Below are 24,261 nucleotides of genomic sequence, written 5' to 3' on the forward strand. Positions count from 1 at the left end.
TGGAATTATGACTGCAAACAGGCTACAGACTAAATGATATCCATTCCTGTGATTTTCTTCATACTGCCATAAGATGGATTTTGCTAGCAAGCACTGCGTTTATTGCACAACCCTAATCGCCCTTGAACTGAGTAACTTGCTAAGACCATTTCAGAGAGCAGTTAAGAGTCAACCACATTGCTGTGCATCTTGAATCACATGTAAACCAGACCATGTAAGGATGCAGGTTTCCTTCCTTACAGGTAATGAGTAAACCAGATTAAATTACCATCGGTATTCTTCCATAACATTGAATGACCAAACATGAGCTTGGTTGTGTCACAGGAAAATACTGAATTTTGTTTAGGGTGTGGCTGTTAATTGCTCTGAGAATTTTGGCACCAAGTCATTCAGTGAATCAACAGTCTGAAATGCCCCAACACCAGTTGCTTTGACAATGCAGTGATTGTGGTTGCCCAATGGCTTCTGGACTTACAACGATCTGCATCTATTGAAGCTAGCTGCTGGAGGAGGATGAAGTACCTCCATAAAGAGTCACTATCCCACGTGGGCTATATCATGTGGTTCAAGAGTTACCTTCTAACAGAGATCTCAGGTATGAGAATAGATTTGTTACATCACCTGATTGATTCACTCAGTTCAAGGGCAGTTAGGGATGAGAAAGAAATGTTGGTTTTGCTGGTGATGCCCATATTCCATGAAGGGAAACCAAAACACCTGATTACTTCCTGATAACAGATAGAAATGAGCCAGTTGATGCACCCTTGCTCTTCATAAGAATATCCTCTCCTACCCCTTCCTCATTCCAAAAACTATCTTTAGATTAGTTAACCAGTAGGTCCCTTTCTTTTCATCCTTGGCATATGACAAATGCATCCTGTGTGTAAATCAGTTGCTGCATTTCCTGCATTACAACAGTCATAACTGTCACAACCACACTATGGTGTCCTCAGAGTGGTCCATGAACTACACATTTGCACAGCTCATTTATAACCTTTTAGTTTACAACTGTTTCAGTTTTAAAAAGAACCAGCAGATCTATAATCTTAAACAAAATAAAGGTTACTTTATTTCAGAACTACTGCTGTAGTTATTTCAAATTAAAAGTGATAAAGCAATTAAGTAAAATATTTTATAAAAATTGAAAGTAGTTAAAGATACTAGGTACTTAAGATGAAAGTAAAATCAGACTCTAATACTGATACAAGCCTGTTACTTGTTGAAGTTTTACTTTCCAAAGTGACAATGTTAAATCTTGAAGTCAAATTTAGAAAATGCTTCAGCTTCTGTAGTTGAATAATTGGTGGCTGCCTGTTCAGGTAGATTTCTTGAGTTGATGAGATTTGGGAGGATGAGATGTTTCTTGTTCTTCATTTGTTCTGTGGTTGCAACATTTTTGAATTGACTGGACTCTGCAGAACAGAAATTGAGTTTTCTTTGTCTCCCTTCTTGTGCACCTTTTGGCTAAGAACAGTCTGTATAATGGAGTCTGTCAGAGTTCTTCCTGAGAGGGTTCCACACAGAATGATTGATCACAGCCTGTGTAATACAAACTTAAAATAGTTGCTATCCCAAAAATGGTGGATCACGTTTCTCCATTATGTACTGGGTTGGCTAGGACTGGAGCAGAAAATACATCCAGTCCTGTTTGGTTGAGATTTTATTTTAACTGGTCCAGCCATTCAGTTGGATGGCTGTCATTGTCAGAAGAGCTATTCCCACCTCCTGAGAATCCAATGCCAGTTTACTCTTGAAAAAGTTCACTGAGTTTCAAAATGTCACTTGTGAATTCTTCCACAGGACAATGTCGTCTAGTTCCAGTCCCAGCTGTAGCCACAAGAGTAGTCATAGTACGTGACAGCCATTTTGTAAAGCTCTATGTCCGTTTTCAAGTAAGATTGCCCCTTCTTATAAAATGTATCATATAGTTATTACACAGTTGTGACACTATACTTCAAAGCGTACTTCACTGGGTGTTAAGTATTTTATAATGGTCCGGTGAAAGGCACTATATGAATGCAAGTTATTTTTGTGCTTATCCTGCAGGTGTGTGCTAGTCTTAACTCTGTGTTCTAATTTCACCTTCACACCTTTTTCTCAAACCACCTGTCTAACCTTTTTCTAAATGTTGGTACATTCCCTGATCACACATTCCATAGCAGCACAACCTTTTATTTAAAAAAGATAATCTTACTCTCTGTCCTAAAGAGGGGATTTTCTGATAATTCTTTTAAAATGGTTAAAGCCATATCAAGGTCGACTCTTGAAAGAAATAGATTTGTAGAGGCCTTTTGTGTTCACAAAAGTATCGTTTCTATTTAAAACACCTTTGACAGTCTGCGAGTGATTGAAGAGATTATTGTGCAATATCTAGACTGGCCAGAGTCCAACACACAAAGGAAAAATGGATAGATTAACAGCGGTGGTAATGAAAACGGGAGCACGCAGAGCAAAATGATGCAGGGCATGAAAAATGACTCCAATTATTGTACGTTTAGTCTGACTCGCATTGACATAATGAGGGGATTATAATGGGTCTTGATAAGTGACACGTTTGACAGATATGCTCATAGCTGGAATATAATTCATCATTTACTCCAAACACATATTCCTGTTTTGTAAAGATAGCAGGTGCAATACTATGGGACTGAGCAGCACAACATTGGCCTACTCTGTCTAATCTCTCCAGGCAATACATCTTTGGTCTCAGATAAACTTCAACTGGGGGAAGTGGTGGTGCATTAGCAAAGTCGCTGGACTCATAACAATGTGTATGGGTTCAGATTCCACTATTTAAGCTGGTGGAATTCAAATTCAGTTTAGAAATCTGGTATATAATAGGAGTCTCCATAACAGTAACCATGATAATTATCATTGATGATTATGAAAACCCATCTGGTTTACTGATCTCCCTTAGGGAAGCAAATCTGCTTATCTTACCTGATCTAGGCTACAAGTGACTCCAGACACATTGCAACATGGTTAACACTTAACTGTACTGGTTGAGCAATTCATTCAATTCAAGGGCAATTAAGGATGGGGAACAAACACTGGTTTTGCTGGTAATGCCCACATCACATGAAAGGAAACAAAAATAGTGAGTCCTCATAACAGATAGAAATAAGCAAGTTCATGGACCCTTGCCTCTCGTAAGAATACCCCTCCCTCATTCCAGAGTCTGTCTTTAAATTGGTTAACTAGTAGGTAGCTTTCCTTTCATCCTTGGCATATGTGTGATGGATGGCAGTCTAGATTTGGGCAGGAGCCATAAAGATTGAATGTTTTGCCATTTTGTATTTGTTTTAATTTGTTCTTGGGATATCAGTGTCATTGGAAAGGCCAACAGCTACTGCCCATCTCAAGTCATCTTGCTGTTACTAACTGAATTGTTTTCTCACTCACTCTGAATGGCTGTTAAGAGTTACTTACATTGCTGTGGATCTGGCCTCTGGCAAACTGGGGATTTCCATCCTTGAAGGGCACTACTGAGTTTTAATGACTATCTAACAACTTCATTGTCACTTTTGACCAATACCAGATTTTTAAAATTTATTCTCAGACTTAAATTTAATCCAAATGTGTTCAATTTTTCAAATGGTCATGATGGAATTTGAACCTACACTGTCTGGATTATTAGCCTATCAGCACAACCACAACACCACCATCCTCTGTTCTCAGACTAATTACAAAACAATGCACAAAACAGAAAGACTTATATTTATACAGCACCTTTCTGAACCTCTGAATATTTTGCCACCCATTAAGTACTTCAGAGCTGTCACCATTGTTGTGATGCAGCAGCCAAATTGTGCACAGCAAGCTCCCATAAGCAGCAACGAGATAATGGCCAAATTAATGTTGACCAAGGGATAAATATTGGTTAGGACACCAGGGATTACTCCATTGCTTTCCTTCAAAGTTGCACTGCGATTTCAGAGGAGGCATCAGTTTGACACCTCATCCGAAAGACAGCACCCATTGGCAGCTCCACACCTCCTCAGCACTGAACTAAATTTCAGCCTAAATTATTTTTTGTGCTAAAATTGTTGCACATATAAGACTTAAACCCATGGCCATGTCAGTTGAACTGCTACAAGGGGCTAGGACCTATATAAAAGAAGTGATAACATCATTTTAGCAGTGCCTGTAGACCCTGGAATTGCTGAAGAACCTGAATGTCATTGTCAAACTGGGCTACAATCTTCTAAAGAACCCAGCAAACATCCTGTATCACAGATCAATAGGTTTTCTTTTGAAATACTCTGTGAGAACAGGCAATATGTGCCAGTGAACATTATTCAAACAAGTGCAATTAGGTTTAAAAAATCGATTGTGGGGAATTTAATCACAGCTTGCTATCTGTCAGAGATCTTTGGTGAGATCTTTCTCAGTGTGTTTGGTGAAGTTGAGGTGGTGGTGGTGGTCCTAAAGCCATTGTTCTGAAATGTAAGGACAACTTTATAATCCATAACAAGCTGCTGTCATTTTGCTAATCCTTCTGTTCAGGTTTTGTTCCGTGTCTCATGCTAATGTCTGTGAAGTGTGCTGCTTCACTGAGCAGGTGTATTCAAGCAGAATGGAAGCAGATGGCTTTGTCAAGTTATTTTCCAGAACCTTCCAACAGCACTGTTTTGTCAAAGGCTTCACAATAGCCCAATCTTGGGTAGCAAATCAGTCCTACAAATTAGCTCCTTTCCCGAAGATGAAGAATGGATTGTTGTCCGGGAACAGTAGAATAGAATAGCCTTTGTTGTCACATATACTCAATGAGTATAATTAAAAGTTTATATGTCGCCAGTTACAGCGCCAACTTAGATACAAAAATACATAGGCACAGCTTCTTTAGTTGGAAAATTTTAAACAATACAGGACTAAAATGTCCAGCATTACAGAAGAGTTCAGTACAGCAGACCACACTGGCCCTTAGCTTCCAGTCTGCACTGGGCCCTGGCTCCACACCACGCCAGCAACACACCATGTCGGGAGGCCACTGCGCCAGGCTGTGTGATCACCATGCCATGCCAGGAGATCCCTATAGGAGGAGGCTAATGCAGGAGGCTGGAAGGTCATCACACCAAGTGGCCTGTACTAGATGAAGCCGTTGCACCTGGCTGGGAATCATCGCTCACCAAAGGCGGAATTGTCGCTCGCCAGAGGCAAGGAGTCGTGACTCGCTGGAGCTGGGGACTGGGGAAAAGTCAGATTGTCTAAGACCTTGATTGGCTCTCTGATTCCCTACTGTCTACACACCACCGTCTGTTAGCACACAGAAAGTATTCCACATCATAGTTGTTTGATATCTGAGTTGGGGGAGCACAGGTAGCTGTTGTCAACCTTCGAGAGATGCCCTGGACACCCCAACGAGGAAAGATTAATTTGCAGGATAATGCTAATGGCTAAATCTGTGAGAAAAAAAAAATAGGAATGTTATTTTTTCATTTTCTATGAAGAGGAACAAGTGTCATACCTAACTTTGTTTCTCTGTTCAAAGATGCTGCCTGCCCCGCTAAGTTGCTCCAGCATTCTCTATTTGTTATAGCTAGAAATATACTTGTTTCTAAATATCCTGGCAGGAATAACCAGGGACCATGCTCCTATTCCATGTTTTGTTATCCCTATGATAATAGGATGTTAAAAAGTGAAACTGGTGAAACTGAATATTCACTCCATCTTTGATTGAACAAGAGACTTTTTTCAATCCATTCAGATTCTCATTAACTCTAAGCAAAAAACTGTGGATGTTGGAAATCTGAAATGAAGACAGGAAACTCCAAACAAGTCAGGCAGAATCTGTGAAAAAGAAAGAATTTTGGTTTCAGCATAAGGTGTAGGAGATGTGGTCAGCTCCCCAACTACTGCAAAACCAGAGAGTGAGATGTCAGTGAACTAAATGAATTAAGGAATGAGGTCTGTATTCCACTTTCATCAGCTATATTGCCTATTGCCTTGTGTTTCTATACTTACTCCATTATCATCTCATGCTCCTTCCTGGCTCATTACCATTCTGTTTGTCACTTAGTCACTGAAATATAAATGTAAGTCTTCACTTTCTATTGTACTGCAAAGATTACAACAAAGGATCCTGAGATCATGAAGCAGTCTGGAATGGTAAATAATGCTTGTGCCTGGAAAATTGCAGAGAACAGAAACAGAAGGCATCAGAGGAGAGGGGAAGGCAGAGGAGAACAAAGAAACCAGAAATCAATTGACAGAGAGAGAACTAAGCAAATATATATTGTTGAAACACCATTTGTGCAAGATTGCCTAGCAGCATTTCAGCTCTGCGCATCACCAACTCTTATTGAAATATTAGTTATACATTCTGTAATAAAAAAATGGAAAAAAAACCCTGTTAGTTACCCAAAAAACAAGAATAAATACAAGTTATCAGCATGCACAGTTGTGATTATCAGCGAGTACCATGTAGCGAAATATGTGTTTAAACTAGATTTTGGAGGATGGGACATCTGTGAATTGCCCACTTCAGGTCAGGGCAGCAGATAGGAGGGAACACCACAGGTTCAGAACTCCCCCACAAATCACGTAACGTCCTGACTGAGTATACCCTGGCCCTCCCCAGCTAATCGCATTGTGGAACTGCATTCACAACATGGGCTCAAGGAATCAGCCCACCACCACCTTCTGAAAGGCAATTCAGCATTTCTCTATTTGCCAGCAGCATCCCATATTACAACTGAATGAGTTTTTAATCAGAAAGTGTCAGGTTCCGTTATCTCAACAGCTGAATTCATAGAATCATAGAATCCCCACAGTGTGGAAACAAGTCCACATCGACCCTCCGAAGAGTATCCCACCCAGACCCATTTCCCTACCTTATTACTCTACATTTCCCCTAACTAATGCACCTAGCCTACACATCCCTGAACACTATGGGCAATTTAGCATGGCCGATTCACCTAACCTGCACATCATTGGACTGTAGGAGGAAACTCACGCAGACAGAGAGAATGCGCAAGCTCCACACAGACTCCACCCGAGTCTGGAATGGAATCTGGGTCCCTGGCGCTGTAAGGCAGCAGTGATAACCACTGAGCCACTGTGCCAAACTTGTAAATGGAATTAGAGCAGAATTTGGCCACACAGTTGAGTGTATGAGGAGTATAGTAAGGGGCTGAGTATGCAACCTTGCAGGGCACCAGTGTTAAGGATTATTATGGAGGAGGTGTTATTGCCTATTATTACTTATTGTGGTCTGCGGGTCAGGAAACCAAGGATCCAGTTGCAGACGGGGGAACAGAGTCCTAGGTCTCCTTGAGTTTGGAGATGCGGTTGGTTGGAATGATAGTGTTGAAGGCAGAGCTAAAGTCAAGAAAAATGAAACTGTGTGAACTGTGTAGATGAGTGTAGAACTGGAGAGCTGTCTGCTGTGTACCTATTGTGATGGTAGGTGAATTGTAATGGATCAGGGCAATCCCGGAGGTTGGAGTCGATGTGTGCTATTACTAATCTCTTGAAGTGAATATCAGAGCCACTCGGTGGTAGTGGTTATCTTGAAACAGGTGGGACCTTCCAATCTGAGTAAGGAGAGTTAAAGATGTCTGCAAATACTCCTGCCAGTTGGTCCCCGCAAGTTCTGAGTACACGCCTGGGGACTCCATTCGGGCCAGTCGCTTTCTGTGGGTTTACCCTAAGGCCAAACTGACATCTGCAGCAGTGACTGTGAGTACAGGTGCACCTGAGGCTGTCTGGGCAAGTCTGGATTCACTGCCTTGTAAGCTCACACCACTTCTATTGACCTGCTTAGTGTTGATACTGCTTTGTCAGCTGTCCATTGTGAGTCCACCTTGCCCACTTTCAACTCAATGAAGTCGGCAAGGTAGACTCACAATGGACAGTCAGTCCTGCAGCAGGGTTCACTCACTGAGTTGGCTGTTCCTAGTTAGACAGAATGCTACAGCACACAACCCGCAGGGTCTGTTTCAAACAGCCGCTAAAAAACACAGCAAACAGAACTCAAAATGAACAAAATCTCTGAATAAAAGATCTACAGCAATGCAGTTGACTCGGAAATGGCCTAGTAAGCCCCTCAGTGTAAGAACAATTAAGGATGATGAACGAATGTCAGCCTTGCCAGTGACACCCACATCCCCTGGAAGAATAAAGAGAGTCATTTGATCCTATGCTTTTCAAGCTTTAAAAGTACGTTTAAAAATTCAACCAACTGAAGAAAAAACAGCGCAAGTTGCTAACTGCTTAAAAAAAATGATGTTTGGATGGTATAGTCCCTGACAAGATGAAAATCCAACGTTACAAGCAGCTTCTTTCATTCTGCCTTCTGGATGATGTCAGCTTTCTGTGATGTTGGTTGGTGGGGTATGAACAAATATAACCATGTTAGATAATAATGTCTGTCATTTCCAGCAGCAGCTCATAGCAAGATCTGGATGTTGCGAGAGGCCATGTGATGGAAAGAACAAACAAAGACTAGGACTGGGTTTCAAACTTGCAGCTGCTGACCTATTTTTTGGCAAACGTTTACTCCCGTCTTTATCTTTGTTTATCAGCGGCTGGAGTCCTTTTCTGACCTTGTCTCGAACACAACCTCTTTGTGTGTCTGGCAGTGTTTTTGTTCACAGTGGCTCAAAGAGGCTTCTCTGACACCAGGCTGACCTCAGTCGGCTTGGCTCTTCCCCAGCCAAAGCATCAATGCCGTTTTCCTCTGTCCTCCAAACCTTTCCCCATTACCGATGGATTCCTTAAATCCCAGCCCCTTCCTCCAAGCTGGAAAAATACGAAAGGCTCATCAAATTGCAGCCTTTATCAAGAGGATGGAAAATAATGTGGGGGAGGGTGGCAGTGGAAGTATCAAGTGGCCTGGTGACACCCTTTTGGCGTGTTTCCTTTGGAATTACTAACTATAACTAAATGTGTTCCTGCAGATTTCATCACATGACTAGCTATGCCAGGGATGATAGCTGCCTCTTGCTGTCAATGTTTTAACTTTTCCTACTGCACTTCCTACTTTGTGTGGTGGATTCACCACCTGATAGAGCTCTGCATGCTCATCAAGTGCCCACATATCTATTGACATTCCACTGAAACCTTCCCTTCTCTATCTGCAGTAGAAATCACCCACACAAGGAGGACACAGCCTAGACTGGCCAAAGAGTGTTGGATATATGAATCCTCACCTGCTACAAGGGGCAGATATTGGTGCTGATAGTCAAGACCACATCTGATCCTGTTCCAGAGAAGAGAAAGGGGTGAGAGGAGAAACCAGCCAAGAACGTTGCTCTTCTCAGTTATGCAGGCAGTCTCACACATTTACCTGCATAAGTCTTTGTGTATCTTTACCAACTAATTATCTTTCTTTCTACAGGTACAAGTGGCCAACAACACCAAAGCAGCAGCGTCTACCTAGCAGCACCTCTGAGGAAGATGGCTATGAATTCTCAAAGGCTACATTGGCACAGCATTCACTTGCACCCTCCACCAGACACTGCCGCCTCGGTGGGTGCTTATAGCTAGGTTAGAGTCAGGGATACAATCTGGTCAGTATATCATGAACGCAGCTGGCTAAGGAAGAAACATCCAAGGTCGTTACACAGAGGCCTACCAGAGACCAGACACCTGGTCAGCACCACGCAGAAGACATGTGTCTGCACTCAGCCAGAAATGACATTGTCAATCTGTAGAGACAGGCAGGGGGATATCAGGCAGAGAGGAGGAGGCACTAGCTTATTTGGAGAGGACCATCCAAATTCTAACTCCTGTCATGACTCTAGTATGCAAGTGCCTGGCTGCCTCCATAGAAATGGTGGGGCTGCCTTGGAGACCTAGAATGATTACTGGAGATGCACTCTCTCTGCCCAGCTATAGATGCACAGCGTCAATGACAAGGCAAGAGGCATGAGGCACATTACCCCTCATTCCAGGTGTTCCTTCTTCTCAAGACGTCCAGAATGTGTCAATAGGGTATCTTGTCCCTCCAACTCTTCTCTCTCAGTGACCCTATTGCATACAGCAGCTCAGCCTGAGGAGCATACTGTGAAGAAGACTCTCAGCAAATTAGGACCCTCTATACCCTGATCTCCAGAGGATGCCCACGGAAGTCTTCACAGTCACCACTCTATTCTGCCTCTTCTTTGCTTGAGGCGAGTTCAAGAAGCCTGCCACCCTCCATGGGAGTACACACTGCGTGACAGCTACAATTACATGCAGTTAGCTTAAAGGGCAGGTTTGTCCAAAAACTGTCACAGATCAAAACATGATCACATTACCAACAGATCAAAATAAAAAACACAATCTTGATTTGAAACAATAGTGCAAAATGAAATTCTTCTGAGACAATGGATGTGAGGTAAATCTGGCTACAACACTGTTACCCTATTGGTCATTGGGGTAGCTTCAGCTGAACTGGCTAGCTAGCTTCATGTGCAACCATCCTGAAGCTCAGCACTCGGTCGCAGAGGATGACCTCCTCGGAGAGGACCGTTCCACTGGTCTGAGGTATATGACATAGCTACGGTCCCCTGCTAGGCCAAACCTTCAAGACCATTTATATGATGACGTCAAGCTCCAAGATTGCAGAAACATCCAAGTCAGACATTGCATGGTACAATGGTGCATGAGTTTGCACGTTCTCCCTATATGTGTGTGGGTTTCCACCAGGTGCTTCAGTTTCCTCCCACAATCCAAAGATATGTGGGTTAGGTGGATTGGCCATGCTAAATTGACACATAGTATCCAGGGATGTGCAGTCTAGGTGGATTAGCCATGATAAATGTGGGATTACCGGTGGGGTGCGTGGGTTTGGGTGGAATGCTGTTCAAAGGTTCAGTACAGACTCGATGGACCAAATGGTATGCATCTACACTGTAAGCATTCTATGCGTTAGGGTTAGTGTGTAGCACAGACCAAAGAATGGCCTCCAGCCAGCAGAATACAAAAGACATGACGTTAAAAGAAACATGTCCATCCAGCTCAATCACCCTTTGTCACAGGCCTTCTGTCCGACCTCATGACCTTATCCTGAAATACTTACCCTGAATTCAGGAAGAAGTGTCAGTTGCAAAGTACATGCGTGCTCAGTACAGTTGGGTATCTGAAGCATCGAGTTTCTTGATTGGGTAGAAGTGGATCAAAAGTGGGGTGGCAGAGTGGCACACTAATTAGCACTGGAGTTTGCACATTCTCCCCATGTCTGCATGGACCTCCTCTGGGTGTTCTGGTTTCCTCCTACAATCCAAAGATGTGCAGGTCAGGTGAATTGGCCATACTAAATTGCCCCTAGTCTTAGGTCTATTAGGGCTAAATATAGGGTAGGGTTACTCTTTGGAGGGTCAGTGTGGACTTGTTGGGTTGAAGGCCTGCTTCCATACTGTAGGGAATCTAATCTAAAAAATGGTAATGTAATTCCAGTGAGTTGGGCTTTTACTGAGATATTAATATTTAGACGTTACTCACCAACTACTGCTGAGAAGGCTGAACCACCTTTTGAGATTGGAGAACTTAATTGCGAGTGTTCATCCCAATGGCAAGAACCTAATTTTATGCCACTTGACCAATTAAGATTGTCTCCCTGCCTTCCATCTCACCTCCGCTGAAATCAGAAAATCATACCTTTAAATCTGAGTTTTTTTTATGGAGCAAACATATCAGCTTCATCTGGAACCATGACTAAACTTTGTTGGCATTATTTTTCCTCAATTTCCTTGAAGAGAAAGTGTGTGTTTTTGTCAGTATATGTGTATGTGCATATATCTGTGTGCATGTGATGTCAACAATCAGTTTTCTTATTCAAGGCTGAGTTCAGTAGACTTTTGACAGACAAGGTTATGGGATGATTTAGAGATGCCGGTGTTGGACTGGGGTGTACAAAGTTAAAAATCATACAACACCAGGGAATAGTCCAACAGGTTTAATTGGAAGCACACTAGCTTTTGGAGCGTCGCTCCTTCAGGTGGTAATGGAGGGCTCAATCCTAACACACAGAATTCCTCCACAGAGCCCTCCATTACCACCTGTTGAAGGAGCGACGCTCCGAAAGCTAGTGTGCTTCCAATTAAACCTGTTGGACTATAACCTGGTGTTGAGTGATTTTTAAGGTTATGGGAGACAGACAGAAGGTGGAGTTGAGATGACAATCAGATCAGTCATGATCTCATTGAATAGCTGAACAGGTTCAAAAGGTTGAATAGCCTAGTCCTACTCCTGATCCTATGTTCTCTACTTAGAGACATGATAGGTTAAATTTCGAGACTCCTCTGTTCTCTTTGAAATGCCACTAATGGATTTTTTGCATCTACCTGAGAAAGAAATTGGACCTCAGTTTAATGTCTCACCCAAAAGACAGTACCCCCTGACAATGCAACCTCAGTGCTGCATTGAAGCATCAAACTAGATTTATCCACAAGTTTCTGGTGTGTAATTTGAAACAAAAACCCTTTTTGACTTAGAGCAGAGTCAGGCCCAGCTGACGTACTCCTGCTGTGAAATATTCAGTGAGTTTTCAAACTATTGCAAAACCACTTTCGCAGACAACCTACAAAATTCCTGGACCTCACCTCCATAAGTATTGATCATCTCTGTCCATGCCTCAACTTAACTGCTGGCTGATATCTGTCGTCTTTGTGGTATAGTGAGAATGCAGAGGTTAATGATATGGTGATATGTAAAGTGGTATAACACTTACATCAGCAATCACCTTTTATTGAGACTTGTAGAAGAGATGTGGAATAGCCTGTACTAGAGAGTTGTAATATGTACAAGGTATTAGAATTATTTATAGCGGTGGAAATAAAATTTTATCAGAACTCCCAGGGGTCAGGGAATAGTCACTCTATGGTAATGTGGGGGCTGAGATATTGACTTGGATGGAGTCAGTACAATGGAAGGGGCAGTCAACCACTTCCATTCCAAGTGGCACAGTGGTTAGCACTGCTGCCTCACAGAGCCAGAGACCCGGGTTCAATTCCCGCCTCAGGCGACTGACTGTGTGGAGTTTGCACGTTCTCCCCGTGTTTCCTCCGGGTGCTCCGGTTTCCTCCCACAGTCCAAAGATGCGCAGGTCAGGTGAATTGGCCATGCTAAATTGCCCGTAGTGTTAGGTAAGGGGTAGATGTAGGGGTATGGGTGGGTTGCGCTTTGGCGGGGCGGTGTGGACTTGTTGGGCCGAAGGGCCTATTTCCACACTGTAAGTAATCTAATCTAATCTAATCTAATCAACCAGCAGTGCAAGACAGAAGTCCTGAGTACCAGGCCTCATGATAGGTTGACCTATCAGGACTGATCATCTACCTTGATCAGTGAAGGTAGATAAAGTTACGCCCTAAATATTTCCACCTCTCTTCCCCCTTCATTAAAGTAATCAATAAAACCTACCTCTTTGACACCAAGCTGTCAGCTGTTCATGTAAAACAGAGTCAATCTTGTTTGATAGTCACTCCTGTATTGCTCCTTGGGACATTTTACCATTAAACATGCTGCCCAAAGATAAGATGCTTTTCCTGTTTTAAAACACATTTCAAATTCTCAAGCCGTTATGTTGGCATCTGATTACTAGCCCAAACCTCTTGGATTACTAGACCAACAACAATCAACAGTTGGGTTTTGTGATCTTACTATTTTATCTATACAATGCCAATTAGATATGATCTGATCAAGAGTCACTAGACTCAAATCTTAACTCTGTTTTCTTAGCTCAGATGCTGCCAGATCTGCTGAGTTTCACCAGCAATTTCTGTTTTTGTTTCAGATCTCCAGCATCCACAGTTCTTTGTTTTGGTTAGGAAAGTATCTTAAAGATCGTTTAAAGATCATAACCAGCTTAGAAAGACCAGATCTCATTGTAGTTTTGATCCTGGTACACCAGCTGCATATTGAAGAAGATGTGGATAATTCACCCAAATGTCAATACAATGTTCACCCCCCCCCCCCACGAACTTTGATAACAAAGTGCTTCAGTCAAACTGAAGGAAAGGAAGGGAGGGACAGAAAGTGGATTAAACTGGCTAGTATTGGAATGGTGATGTCTGAGTGGCATTATCGCTAGGTTATCAATCCAGATATTCAGATAATGTTCTGAGAACCTGATTCAATTCCTGTCATGGTAGATGGTGAAATTTGAATTCAATTAAAAAGTATAACTAGAATTAAGAATCTACTGATGACCGAGAAACCATTGCTGGTTGTTGGGAAAGACCATCTGGTTCACTAATGTTCTTCAGAGAAGGAAATCTGCCTGGTCTGGCCTACAATGTGACTCCAGACCCACAGCAATGTGGTTGACTCTCAACTACCCTCTGAAATGGCCTAGCAAGCCATTCAGTTCAAGGGCAAGTAGGAACAGGCAATAAATGCTGGCTCGCCAGCAACGCCCACGTCCCACGAGCGAATATTAAATACTGAGCTTTGAGGTTATACACTAATTAGAAAACATCTTCTTTTGCCTATGGTGCTATAGGATTTCACAACATCGGACATCATTGAGAGTAAAATCCACTTAGGCAGGCATACAAACCAGGGGCTCTATCATCCATCATACACCCTGCCTGATTTTGTTTCCAGGTTAATTTATTTGCAGAAAAATCAGCCATTCGGAACTGAGATGAGAAGAAACTATAAATGTGAACTCTCTGAATTCACCCGCTTAGAGACCTAGACATGTCTGGTCAATGAGTATAGTCAGGTCTGGTAGGTTATTGGCAGTAAAGAGATCAAGAGATAGAGAGTGAGGGCAGGAGAGTGTAGTTGAGGTAGGATATCAGGCACAATCTTATATGTTGTGAAACAAGGTAAAAACAATGACTGCAGATGCTGGAAACCAGATTCTGGATTAGTGGTGCTGGAAGAGCACAGCAGTTCAGGCAGCATCCAAGGAGCTTTGAAATCGACATTTCGGGCAAAAGCCCTTCATCAGGAATAAAATCTGTTACTTCTCCTGATGATGGGCTTTTGCCCGAAATGTCGATTTCGAAGCTCCTTGGATGCTGCCTGAACTGCTGTGCTCTTCCAGCACCACTAATCTAGAATACATTGTGAAACAGCTCAGTGGGATGATGCTAGCTCCTATTCCATTTGTTCATATCACTAGAAATAGATTATGTGACATTTGCAGGAGTTCTGAAAGCATGCTAACAGATATAAAAATGTAAGTCTAGGACATGGGGAAATACTCTCCACTGATCAGAATGTGTGCAACTCCAATAATACTCAAGAAGCTACACACCATTAAGGATAAATAGCCCATTTGATTGCTCCCTCCCTCCTTAAACTTCACTCCTTCTGATGCACTGTAGCAGCAGTGTGTACCATAGACAAGATGTTCTGCAGCAACTCAGAAAGGCTCTTTCAATAGCACCTTCCAAACCCACAACCTCTACCACCTAGAAGGACAAGGTAAAAATTACATACGACCACCACCCTCTGCACATTACCCTCCAACCCACTTATCATCCTGAAATATATTGCCATTCCTTCACTGTTGCTGGGTCAAAATCTTGGAACTTCGTCTGTCACAACATTGCGGGCATCCCTACGTTTCTGTAGTGGTCCAAGAAAATGGCTCACCAACACTTTCTTAAGTGTATTTAGAGATGTTTGACCTGCCCATATTCTGTGAGTAAGTGTTAAAAAAAAGTCTTTCTTTTAGACCTTGGCCATTTGGATCTCATGAAATAATTATCCAGTTAAAGTGTAGTGTATTAAGTGGAATTCTGCTTCCTAAATGCTGTGGATATGGGGTGACTGTAGCTTCTAAGACTGAGATCAATCTAGGTCAATTGTGTAAGGATATAAGCTAAGTTGGCGAAATACAATTTCAATACATCTCAGCTGTGTGCATACATAATAGAGGCAGAGAATATACAGAGAAAGATGTTCCCATTAGCAGAAATTTCAAGAATTTTAAAACATGCATTGCTAGCTCTTGATTGAGGGAAAGTGCAGCAGGTCAGGCAGCATCCAAGGAGCAGAAGAATCGACGTTTCGGGCATAAACCCTTCTTCAGGAATCATTCCTGAAGAAGGTCTTATGCCCGAAACGTCGATTCTCCTGCTCCTTGGATGCTGCCTGACCTGCTGCGCTTTTCCAGCATCACATTTTTCAGCTCTGATCCCCAGTATCTGCAGTCCTCACTTTCTCCTAGCTCTTGATTGGCAAGAGAATGAGAGACATCATCAAGAAAAGAAATGGCAGAGAGAGGTTAGATCTGGAATGAGTTGCCTCAAAGCGAATGGGACTCACAAAATTAGTTGAGTGGCAAAAACATGGAGTAATGGTTAAAGGATATTTATTGGACTAGAGGAAGGTTTGTAGTGGAGTTGCATAAGGGTAAATGTTGGAATTCTGCCTATTCCTGATATATGTTATAATCTATTTTTGTTTCTTCACACAATGTGTCACTGACTGGACCAGCAATTATTGCCCTCAAGAGGTGGCGAACTGCCTTCTTGAACCTTTCCAGTCTGTGTGGTACAGGCACATAGGGTATTCCTGGATTTTAGAGTCGATGAAGTGTGGAGCTGGACAAAACACAACAGGTCAAGCAGCATCTGAGGAGCAGGGGAGTCGACATTTCAGATTGGAACCTTTCATCGGTTCCAATTTGAAATGTTGATTCCCCTGCTCATCCGATGCTGTTTGACCTGTTGTGTTTTGTCCAGCTCCACACTTTATCGACTCTGACTTTCCAGCATCTGCAGTCCTCACTATCTCCAAATTCCTGGATTTTGGCCCAACGACAGTGGAGGGAACATCAATCCAGCCCAGGTTAAGACACAAGACAGTGTTTGGCTTGGAGCAGAACTTCAAGTGCTAGTGTTCCAAAGTGCTTGCTACCTTTTCCTTCTAGCTGGTTGGATTACAGGTTTGGGACATGCTATTAAAGGAAATTGCTGGAAAGAATCTCATAAATAACACATGCTGCTAACACAATGGAGGGAGTGAATCTTTAAGAGGGAGTGAGCATCTCTCTTTCTCTAACCTGTTCAAAGGAGACAGGAAAGGAGATTGTAAGGAATGGGCTAAGTTGCAGCAAATATTTTAACTGCTTGCCTGCCCACCCCTTTCAGGCTAAAATCAATTCTTAAGTATTTGCCCATAATTGATGTTAGACTAATCGTCTACAGCTACCTGCTCTGTTCTTTCTACTTGTTGAACAAAGATTGTTACATTAGTTACCCTCCAATCCTGGCAGTATTGACAATGAGGAAAGCTGATGTCTGATCTCAGTGGAATTTAAACAGCAACTCCCAATTCCAACCCATTTTCACGAGTAATTATGTTATTCCCTGGCAGCAGTGCAATAGGCCTCTTGCCAGTGAAGGAGATGTATTACGTTCTTGACCAAACTGGTTTGCTCCCGGCTCAAGATATCACAATACAATCGATAGCTACCCTTTGCTCCAACCAGATCTGTTTACATTCCTTGTCTCACTCAATAAGGAACAGACCCCATTGTCCAAAAATGCCACATTGTTAAAGGTTTGGCTTAAGGGCGATGTTTTCTTATCAACCCAGCCTTTCTATCCTATCATCTTGATCATTAGACTTGCCACACGGCACAGCAGGAGGCACAGATTGTAATCCGTGAAGTTCACAGATGTTGAAGTATTCACAATCCACATGATCTTTGTGCCCAAAGGTTCATCCCTTTAAAATAAATCAACTAAAAACACTTCTGTAAGCCCAGCTCCCACAGGAATACAGCATGATCATGTGAACTGCAGAATCAGGATTTCTATTCACATGTTTATCGCCCAATTTCATGGGGTACTTAGATTTATATTCCTCCACTGTCAATTGTATAGTCTCCACCCTATCATTTCTGAAAGAATATTTTACATGCAATATGTCGTACATCATCCGTTCACATGGTTTTCCTGTCTGTAAATTAGTTGCTGCTTTTGCTTTGAACAAAATAGTAGCTGCACTTCAAAAGCAATTTATTGAGCGTGAAGTGCTTTGGGATGCCTGAGGCTGAGAGAGGCACTACACAAATACAGTACAAGGTTTTCTTCCATACCAGCATTTTTGCTGGAGGTAAAGGATTGTGCAGTGGTATTGTCAATTGGCTGGTAATCCCGAAGCCCAGGTTAATGTGCTGGGTGCACAGATTTAAATCCCATCTCAGCAGTCAATGACCACACATAATAAATCTGGAATAGAAAGTTGATATCAATTGCAAAGCAATTGTCATCAACTGTTGATCAAAATCTATCACTAATCTCTTTTCAGGAAGGAAATCTGCTGTCCTTCCTTGACCTGGCCTACAAGTGTCTCCAGATCCACAGTGATGTGGTTGACTCTTAAATAACCTCAGAAAAAGCCTCAAAAGCCATCAGGCAATTGACAGCATAAAGCTCTTGAGCTCCATTTTACCAACTTCCTTTATTCTATTTGCCTGTGAATGTTGGTGACATAAGTTGTGATATTGCTGATGTAATTCCCTCTTTTCATCTTTTAGTTACCATAGCAATTGTACCTTTAGCAAAGTTCCAGAAAGGCAATACAACTATGAGAGTGTGTCTTCTCATGTGACTCATTGTCAGGTTCTGTCTGATTATGCTCCTGTGAGTTGCCTTCTGGAGAGTTTATTATGTTAAAGGAATTACATAAATGCAATTTTTTGGTGACTTTCTTTTAACACTAGCAACCAAAAGCTTCACCTGCCACAATTTGGCCTCATCAGTGCAAACATTCTTAAACGTGAGTCACTGTCAGTCAACCTTCTCTACTGGAATGGATCAGTTATCAGTATCAGCTGTCAAGAGACTGTGATGGCTTTCCAAGCACCAATCCCAATCAAGTCTAAAAATAAATGGAAAAATTCCCCTTCAGCAATTTTGGGGGCAGTCAGAACTAGTCAGTTGCTATACAGTTCTTATATTACTGGAATTTGTTCCAGCAACTGGTCTCTCTCTTTTGTAGGTACTAGAAAGAGTCAGCACTGGTGCCTAGAACAGTAGGGAATTGGGATTGAGGGAATTCCTGAGTCAGTTCACACAAGAGGCTAAGACCATCTCTGACTTTCAGATGAAGCCATGCTTGCATTTGAGGACGATTTGATAAGGGCACATCGAAATAGGAGGTTCACAGTCTGTCGGTAAAGAGCCAAATGCCAGGGATGAGCCCAAGCAATTAAAGGAGACCAAGGTGGGTCATGTACAAGCTATTAGAACACAGCAGTGGAAATGGTGGGAGAGATCATTGGTGGTGGTTGAATCTCAAAGAAGGAGGTGATCACTGAGGTAGGAAGTGATGTGAGGATACATCAACTGATTGGAGAGGGCAGAGTTTGTGGCAAGGGAGAAAATGCATTGGTAGAGGTTGGAGAGGGAGAGGTCACCGCGGAAGAGATTACTAGGGTGAGAAATAACAATATAAAAGATCACTGGGGGGAGAAATCACAGGGAGAAAGATTGCTGAGGCAGAAATTACAAGGGGAGAGATCAGTTGGGGAGAGATCACAGGGGAAGAGATCGTAAGTGGGGAGACTGTAGGGGAGAGATTGCAGTAGGAGAACTCACCAGAGAGATTGCAAAGTGAGAGAGATCACATGGGGAGAGATCACAGAGGGAGAGATCATAGATGGAGAGATTGTAGAAGGAGCAATCATGGGATGCAGAATTACCATTGAAAGAAATTGTTGGGGGAAGAAGTCACGGGGAGGGGTTGTAGAGTGGGAGATTGCAATGGGAGAAATCTTAGGGTGAAGAAATCACATGGGGAGAGATCATGGTAGGAGAGTGATTGTGGAAGATAGATTTACAATAGGAAGAGTAGATAGGATACAGATCACTGTGATGAGATATCATGACAGAATAAATTGTAGGGTGGGGAGAGATCATGGGGGGGTGGGGGGGAGGGATGTTCACAGCAAAAGATTTATTTGAGAAGTTTGAGGTTGAGCAGTCCCTTCCTAGCCCACAAGCAGATCCTCCCCTCCCATCACCCTGTAGCTATGGTTCCTATTTCCTGTGAAAGCCCATGGGGCTACTAAATGCAACCAGCATCAAACATCTGAGGAAAGTTTAAAACACAAACTCACATCAATCTCCAGAGCCAGTTACTCAGATCCCCAAACCAGCCATAGTGAAAATGGGAGTAAGTGCATTGAGATTTTATATACTTAGGGATCTCAACTTTCACCTTGACCCGCTTCTGCCAATCTATGGGAGGGGAGATCAGTGAGAGGGGGTGTCTGTGTATAGTGGGAGGTAATACCCAGAACTAGCATAATGTGAAGCAGATTGTGTAAATGGGCAACAGTCTCGGGCATCTAGAGGAAGTAAATGATGTTGACAAAAGAACTGATTATTTGCTTCATCTAATCAGATTGTGCTCTGTAGCTTGTGTACACCTGTCTGAAACCTCTGAACCTTAATAGCATTTAATATGTACCACATTCACTGCATTGTCATTACCAAAGGTTACAGTTCCATAAATAGTCATTCAACTCACTCAAAGAGGCAATCCAAGCCATTTCCCCTCTTTGGAGGGTGGAATTCATGTTAATTGAGAAAGACCTTTGGAGTACTTATTTTTTAAGAGTAGAAATTGTGGAAATCAACTGCAGAATAAAATGTTCCAAGCAGTGTTCATCCCAATAATTGTTGAGTAATGTTGAACATTGCAAATGATTAAGACTCAACATAAGGCTCGTGGAGCGATGGTAGCACAGTGGTATTTCACTGCAATCCCAATGAAATTCAGTAATCCCAAACCAGCTGGGAGCCTGAATTAAAATTACACTGTGTTAGTTTTAGAACTTAACCTCAATTAGTAAATCTAGAATTGAAAACCTGTCTCTGCAATGGTGACCATGACAACTATTACTGAATGGTATAGAAACCCATTTGCTTCATTAATATTTAACAGGGATGGAAATCTGCCACACTTACTTGGCCTACATGTGACTCCAGACCCACAGCAATTTGGTTGACTTGTTACAACCCTCTGAAATGGCTTTGCAAGCCACTGGGTTCAAGGGTAATTAGAGTTGGGCAACAGATGCTGGCCTTGACAGTGATGACCACAACGGATATAAAAACTTAAGAATCACACTGTTTCCCAGGGTTGACTTCCATCACAGGAATGTAGATCAAAGAAATTGGTTACTCTATTGCTGTTTAGAGAATGAGTGGTGGCGCCAGTCTGGCTTGTTCTCTGTGTTCCTGACTTTACAACTTTTGATCCTGTTGAAGGTATTCTTATCACTGGATCAATGTCTCCGAAAAGTACCTATAATTACTGACCAGGGGTTTTACTGGCAGCAGTCTTGGATCAGTTAGAAGGTGTTGTTTCCACTCTTAGAGGGTTTGAGCACACTGTTACTGCACCAAGTTATAGGCAAATATGTCACCAGTTGACCAAAATACATCATTAGTGTTAAGCCCATTAGGACAGCAGAGGTTCCAGTCATTTCATTGAACATTCCAAATGCAACTTACCATTGTGGATTGCTGAAAAAATGAGCTGAAAATGTTTTGCTGGAAAAGCGCAGCAGGTCAGGCTGCACCCAAGGAGCAGGAGAATCGACGTTTCGGGCATGACCCCTTCTTCAGGAATGAGGAAAGCGTGCCAAGCAGGCTAAGATAAAAGGTAGGGAGGAGGGACTTGGGGGAGGGGAGTTGGAAATGCAATAGGTGGAAGGAGGTTAAGGTGAGGGTGATTGGCCGGAGTGGGGGTGGGGGCGGAGAGGTCAAGAAGAGGATTGTAGGTTAGGAAGGTGGTGCTGAGTTCGAGAGTTGGGACTGAGACAAGGTGGGGGGAGGGGAAATGAGGAAACTGGAGAAGTCTGAGTTCATCCCTTGTGATTGGAGGTTTCCTAGGCGGAAGATGAGGCACTCTTCCTCCAGCCGTCGTGTTGCTATGGTCTGGCGATGGACGAGTCCAAGGACTTGCATGTTTTTGGTGGAGTGGGAGGGGGAGTTGAAGTGTTGAGCCATGGGGTGGTTGGGTTGGTTGGTCTGGGTGTCCCAGAGGTGTTCTCCGAATTGTTCCGCAAGTAGGCAGCCTATCTCCCCAATATAGAGGAGGCCACCTCGGGTGCAGCGGATGCAGTAAATGATGTGTATGGAGGTGCAGATGAATTTGTGGCGGATATGGAAGGATCCCTTGGGGCCTTGGAGGGATGTAAGGGGGGAGGTGTGGGCACAAGTTTTGCATTTCTTGCGGTTGCAGGGGAAGGTGCCGGGATTGGAGGTTGGGTTGGTGGGGGGTGTGGACCTGATGAGGGAGTCACGGAGGGAGTGGTCTTTTTGGAACGCTGATAGGGGAGGGGAGGGAAATATATCCCTGGTGGTGGGGTCCATTTGGAGGTGGCGGAAATGACGACGGATGATACGATGTATCTGGAGGTTGGTGGGGTGGTAGGTGAGGACCAGTGGGCTTTTGTCCTGGTGGCGATTGGAGTGGCGGGGCTCAAGGGCGGAGGAGCGGGAAGTGGAGGAGATGCGGTGGAGAGCATCGTCGACCACGTCTGGGGAGAAATTGCGGTCTTTGAAGAAAGAGGCCATCTGGATTGTTCGGTATTGGAACTGGTCCTCCTGGGAGCAGATGCGGCGGAGACTAAGGAATTGGGAATATGGAATGGCGTTTTTACAGGGGGCAGGGTGGGAGGAGGTGTAGTCGAGGTAGCTGTGGGAGTCGGTCAGTTTATAGTAAATGTCCGTGTTGATTCGGTCGCCCGAGATAGAAATGGAGAGGTCTAGGAAGGGAAGGGAGGAGTCTGAGACGGTCTCCGTCACAACGCCTAACCCCGCCCCCACTCCGATCTCCGTTTGCACACCTAACCCCGCCCCCACACATAACTCCGCCCCCACTCCCAGCTCCAGCCCCACACCAGGTCCTAGCTCCCAGCTCTGCCGTATTTTCACCATCCCTCCAGAACTACCCCTTTCTGAGGATGAAAGATCAGTCCTCGGCAGAGGCCTCACCTTCATTCCCCAAAACTCTCGGATTAACGAGTTCAACACATGGCAAGACATCGAACAATTCTTCCGCCATCTTCACCTCTTGCGGAACGTTTCAGAGAACACCTCTGGGACACCCAGACCAACCAACCCAACCATCCCATGGCTCAACACTTCAACTCCCCCTCCCAATCCACCAAGGACATGCAGGTCCTTGGACTCCTCCATCGCCAGACCATAGCAACACGACGGCTGGAGGAAGAGCGCCTCATCTTCCGCCTCGGAACCCTACAACCACAAGGGATGAACTCAGACTTCTCCAGCTTCCTCATTTCCCCTCCCCCCACCTTGTCTCAGTCCCAACCCTCAAACTCAGCACCACCTTCCTAACCTGCAATCTTCTTCCTGACCTCTCCGCCCCCACCCCCACTCCAGCCTATCACTCTCACCTTATCACCCTCACCTTAACCTCCTTCCACCTATCGCATTTCCAACGCCCCTCCCCCAAGTCCCTCCTCCCTACCTTTTATCTTAGCCTGCTTGGCACACTTTCCTCATTCCTGAAGAAGGGTTCATGCCCGAAACATCGATTCTCCTGCTCTTTGGATGCTGCCTGACCTGCTGCGCTTTTCCAGCAACACATTTTCAGCTCTGATCCCCAGCATCTGCAGTCCTCACTTTCTGCTGAAAAAGCACAGCATCCGAGGAGCAGGGAAATCGATGTTTCGGGCAAAAGCCCTTCATCAGGAATGAGGCTGGGAGCCTCGGGGGTGGAGAGATAAATGGGAGAGGTGTGGGGCCAGGGGAAGGTAGCTGAGAGTGTGAAAGGTGGATGGAGGGTGGGGGTAATGGTGATAGGTCAGTGAGGGGAATGGAGTCGATAGGTGGGAAGGAAGATGGACAGGTCATGGGGGTGGTGCTGAGCTGGAAGGTTGGAACTGGGGGAAGGTGGGAAAGAGGAAATGAGGAAACTGGTGAAATCCACTTAGATGCCGTGGGATTGGAGGATCCCAAGGTGGAAGATGAGGCATTCTTCCTCCAGGCTTTGGGAGGTAAGAGAGTGGCGATGGAGGAGGCCCAGGACCTGTATGTCCTCGGCAGAATGGAAGGGGGAGTTGAAGTGTTCGGTGGTGAGGGTTGATTGGTACGGGTGTCCCGGAGATGTTCTCTGAAGCGCTCTGCGAGTAGGCATCCTGACTCCCCAAGATAGTGGAAATGATGTATACGGAGGTTGGTGGAGTGGAAGGTGAGGACCGGGGTGAGTTTGTCCTGTTGTGGTTGGAGAGGTGGGGTTCGAGGGCGGAGGTGCGGGACATTTCTGCCACCTACAAACGGACCCCCCACCAGAGATATATTTTCCTCCCCACCCCATCTGTTTTCCATT

The sequence above is a fragment of the Chiloscyllium plagiosum genome, unplaced genomic scaffold, assembly GCF_037043375.1.
Source record: "Chiloscyllium plagiosum isolate Xiang-an unplaced genomic scaffold, Cpla_swu_hap1 HiC_scaffold_19, whole genome shotgun sequence".
NCBI classification, from domain to species: domain Eukaryota; kingdom Metazoa; phylum Chordata; class Chondrichthyes; order Orectolobiformes; family Hemiscylliidae; genus Chiloscyllium; species Chiloscyllium plagiosum.